This window comes from Malania oleifera, chromosome 2, assembly GCF_029873635.1.
Source record: "Malania oleifera isolate guangnan ecotype guangnan chromosome 2, ASM2987363v1, whole genome shotgun sequence".
Taxonomy (NCBI): domain Eukaryota; kingdom Viridiplantae; phylum Streptophyta; class Magnoliopsida; order Santalales; family Ximeniaceae; genus Malania; species Malania oleifera.
The window spans coordinates 87,010,247-87,015,415 of NC_080418.1; the positions used below are offsets into that span (position 1 = coordinate 87,010,247).

At 41.7% G+C, this 5,169-nt stretch overlaps 1 non-coding gene across 1 annotated transcript; it reads left to right on the forward strand.

Annotated features, from left to right (window-relative positions):
* Positions 1-4,696: 4,696 nt before the first annotated feature.
* Positions 4,697-4,802, forward strand: LOC131149981 (small nucleolar RNA R71). The gene has a single exon (XR_009135369.1). It is a non-coding gene; the product is annotated as a small nucleolar RNA R71 (small nucleolar RNA).
* Positions 4,803-5,169: the final 367 nt, after the last annotated feature.

Genomic DNA, 5,169 nt, shown 5'->3' on the forward strand with positions numbered 1-5,169 from the left:
AGTTCTAGTCTTATAAGGGTTTCCAGGGCGATACCCACAAACACCAGTTCAGTGAACAAAAGGTGAGAATGCATGCAGCACAATCACACCTTCTTACATACAGAGATATAACCTTATTACATACAGGCTCCTTTGTACATGACTCTACTATAAACATACTCCGCAACAATTCAATCATGCAAATCTAAAAAATACACAACCATCTCACGACACAACTCACATAGAATCAACCCATGATTATAATTCAGATTTAATATTAGCATGTAAATTTAAGTATGAATAGGCCACTTCACAAGGCATTTGTAAGGTATATGATTTGTCTCACTCAGAGTGCCCTGGGACACCTACAGAACGGTCATCTTGACTCAACCTCACTGGTTTATTCCCTCAAAATGCACTCAAGAAAAAAGGGTTCACTTTCATATGTGAGAAGAGTGTCATGATCAAACATCCCACATATTTGAAGAACTAATGCTAAAAATGTGGAGTGGACTAGTTTTATAGGAAAGCAATCCAACCTTTACTGAGGTGTCAAATCCTTCACCCTAGCATCTTCTCACTTACTTTCCACATTCAGTCAAGACCACCCTAGATGAACTTATTCCTAGACTAAGTGTGAATTTAGCAAGTGCATTGGTTAGCAGAAGATTCTTCATACGTGTAGAATGGTGGTGTCGTGTCCTTAGCTTAACCTCTTTATATTTGTTTGGAGCAGGTGTATATTTTTATTTTCATTTCCTCTACTCATTTTTTTATTTCATTTTCTTTCTTTGCATGGTCAGCTAAGACAATCATTACACTTTTATATTGTCTTCATATCTCCAATAGGAATGTAGCACGAATAGGAATCCATGGAAAAAGTTTGTCTCTAGAGGTGACTTAACCTTCATGTCTTGAGTAAGTTACAAAACCTAGATTTATATATCCCTACTTGATGTCACCTCTAAGCTAGTAAATGCAAAAACAATGACTAGTTGGCAAAGGAAATCTGGCAAAAGAAGGAAGGTTGAGTTTTATAAACTCAAAGTTTGATGTCACAACTCGAGAAATGAACAAACGGCTAAACGGTACTTTACAAGGTGTCATAGTCATTATGGATGTTCTCTCAGTGCTCTCAAAAAACCCTAAGTGCTGCAAATCATGTGTAAGTGTGTTTTTAGCCTCATGAAGTACCATGAAAATAAAAGAGTTTACACATCAGTATTAACCCAAACAAATCACTAGTTAAACTACCTGGAGTAATACCAAGATATCGACCAAGTTATGCAAATTTTACATAGCTAATGCACTACATTGCTAGTGAACATAATAAAATCATGTAACTGAGAAGCCTATGCATGTAACAGTAGGTTATATAAGTGTATGTAGAGGGTATAATATATATGTTAGCATGGCCTAGACAGATAGAGTTCACTAGAAATTCTTCAAAAATTTAAAATTTGTCATTTTTGTGCATGAAATGTGCCATGCATTGTGCCACCCCCTACCCCCAACTTAGAACTTTAGTGTCCTCCCTAAAGTGTAGAAAGAAAGATAGAACCCAAGCATGGGTAAAAACACTGCATGGTGTCATGAAGCTCAAATGGTGATCCTACGGTAAATACATATAATCTAATCACTACATGTATGCAAGAATACACTAAAGCACAAAAGACCAGAAAGTCAACAACACCGTGTGCCACAGCAGCACAACACATAAGTTGGTCATGCAAAAGGAAGCTGAAATGGTCATCCCAACCCTAGCCTAATCATTCCCGGGTGCCCTACCGGAATCACTGTCACCCAAATCACCAGAAGTTGCAGCATGAGTGCACAGAGCACCCTCCAGACTAAAAAAAGCATTGGAAACCAACACAGTTGGTCCCAGTGAAGTAGGGGCAGATGGTGGTACCCTAGAAGGGGCCGACGGGGCTGTCACAGCTACCTAACAGCGGTGTAAGGTGGCCTCATTGGCAATATAAGAAATGATAGCAAGGATCATCTGAACACCTTGATCAAACTATTCCCATGATGTAGCATATGTTTCAAGGATGAAGGATTGGAGGAATGTAAATTCATGACACAGTTGGCAGAGTTCATCCCATAGTTGAGGAATTGAAGAAGAAGGTGAAGGTGGTGATAAATTAGTATGTGGGGAACAACCGTGTGTGGAAAGAGCACCAGATGGTGGTCCAGAAGGCATAGTGGGTAGAAACCAAGGGATGCCCTAATAGCCAAAAGTACGGAGTAGGCTGAGGTCAAGTGACCAGAGAGAAACAAGAGGTGTGAGAAAAATAGTCAGGTGTGAGTTTGGTTTTTAAACAATTCTAGACATTCTCAACCATGTCGCACCAGTCCTTATGTTGTGCGTCCTTGGTTGGCCCCATGAATTTAAGTATAAAACCTAACTTTTGACTAGGTCGCCCACCAATCGAGTGCTAGTCATGATTATGGTCGACCCTCTCAGTATTTTTTTTTTTTTTTTTTTGAATTTCAGCACAATTCAAAGACTGGACCTAGTTGTCTACATATGTGACAGTCATCCCATTGGTCGCACCCCCAGCTTATCCTAAGGCCTATTCTAAGGACCCTAAACTCTACTTAATCTACCCTAAACAACCTATGAACTCAAAAAATAAAAATATTATAGGGTTGCGTCCCAGAAGCGCTAAGTTTACCATCTTTAGCTAGACGCCTTAAACTCATTTCGAATTTAGCCGAGTTCAAAGGAAAAATTTTCCTCCTCCATTTCCTTGTTACACCTTGGCTGGCATACCCCCAACGTTTGCTCTAGATCTAGATCCGCATAATGTATTTCCGCGCATAGTTCGTAAGGATCTTCTGAGCTAGATCAAGAGGGGCTCTTAGGCTGAGATGTTGCTTCCACTAGATCCCTCCACAGACTTGAGGGAACCTTCTTACCAACAATTTGATCAATCGGGCCCTCGTACACAGCCTGGACGAATTAAAGTGCATGTCGGGGAGCATAAAATATGTTCTGCCAAAGTTGCCTATGGCCTAAGGAGATGTCCATAATCCCTGTTCGGCACTGAATGCTTGCATTGGCTGTGGTTAGGAATGGTCATACCAGAAGAAAAGGGATAAGATTTGTGGAAGATTCCATATCTAAAATTATGAAATTGACAAGGTAATGGAAGTCTCCCACCTTGACTACCACATTTTCTACCACACCCCGGGGTTGCTTAAGAGATCAATCAACAAGACTGACTATTATCGGGGTCGGCCTCAGCTTCCCAAGGTTAAGTTGGTGATAGGCCAAGTATGAAAGGATGTTCACACTTGCTCCTAAGTCTAAAAAGCCCCATCAATGTCGTAATAGCCAATTACACATGAAACAGTGGGTGGGTCGAGGTCTTTTAGCTTAGGCACGAGGTGCCCTAATATCATGGAGCTCATGTGCTCAACCTGCTTAACCAAACCATCCATATGCACTCTTGACTCTTGCTCCTGCATTGATAAGTCCTCAAGGAACTCTTTGAACACAAGTGATTTCTTAATGTCATCTAGGAGAGTCTTGTCAATTCTTATTTGTTTAAACATGTCCTAAATGGACTTAGTTTAGGCCTCTTCCCTAAATATAAAAGGTGCGAGAGGGGCTGCAAGATGTGTCACTAAAGGGACGTGAAAAGCCTGATGGGGGGCGAAGTGAGGGTTGGTCCTTCCAGTTGTAGTTGTAGGACTAAAAGGTTTATGTACCCAACTAGAGGAAGATAGGGTGCGAGAATCAGTATTGGATACTACCTTTTCTTTCTCAGTCTCTCTCTAATTTCTCCTCGGTTTCTATATCTATCATCCTACCACTTCAATGAGTGGTCACCACCTTGACTTGCTCAGGGTATGATGTGGGATCAACGTTCGATTCACATTCCACCCTATATTGTCCCTCAGGATTCACTACAGGCTAGCTTGACAACTTGCCCTCATCTCTTTGACTCAAGGTAGCAAATACTTGCCCTAAGGTGGCTTCTAGCTTCGCAATGGATTGGGAGTGAGAGTGAAGGAGTTGTCGATCCGCTTGGTGATCATCCTCAATGTTCTTAAAGGTTTTAGTACCGTCTCTTGAAATGTGTCATAATTCGGCGAAGGTGGAAACAACTGTTGAACGGTTGAAGATCTGTTGGCTAAATCAAAATGATTTTGAAAATTTTGGTATGGATGCAGAGGCAGAGCATTAGGGGCTTGTGGAGGTCTTTAGGCTTGAAAACTTGAAGCTTGTAGCCTCCAGGAGAAGTTGGGATGTTGTTTCCACCCATGGTTATAGGTATTAGAGTAGGGGTCATTGGACAACCTATCATACCAATTGTGGGTGGATTTCACTTCCTCCTACATAGGCTCAAGCTAGTAAGGCGCATATGGACAATTATAGCATGTATGGGAGGGGTTAGAGCAAATAGCACAAACCTCTGCACAGGCCTTTGGTTGTGGTCCTAAGGACAAACACTGGTCTAGTTTTTTACATATTGCATGCAAAGTAGGGGCTAGGTCCTGACTTGTTGCCAACTCGTAAACTCCCTTAGGTTTAGATGTGTGTGGATTGAGTGGTCTATGAGTAGCAACCATCTGCTGCTGAGAATTTTCAGCCAAGTTTTCAATCTCATGCTTTGTGAGGAAAGTACCTCTGCACGATGCATCAACCATGGACCTATCTCTCTCACCTAACCCTTCGTAAAAAGTTTGAACTAATTGCCACTTGAAGACCTGATGATATGGGCATTTATGAAGTGGGTCCCCGAAACGCTCCCATGTCTCAAAGAAAAGCTCCCCATCCATTTGTGTGGAACTTGTGATTGCCCTTCGCAGCTAGTTAGTTTTCCCAATTGAGAAGTACTTTTTTAGGAATTCATGCTGCATGGTGGCCTAGTTGGTCACCGAATTGGGCTCTAAGGACGTCAGCTAATATTTGGCACTATCCTTTAGAGAGAATAAAAAGAGCCTAAGGCACAGGGCATCATAACTAAAATTAGGTATGCGGATAGCAGAGCAAATCTCTAAGAGCTCATCTAGATGCTAATAAGGATTTTCGGTGGGGTTCCCATGAAAGTTGGGCAGCATCGAGATGATTGAAGTCTTAGTCTTGAATTGCACTGCCTAAACGTCCACAAACCGGATGCAGGATGGTGGTGTGTATGCATTTGGCACAAAGTAATCCCTAAGCAGCGGAAGTGGTTG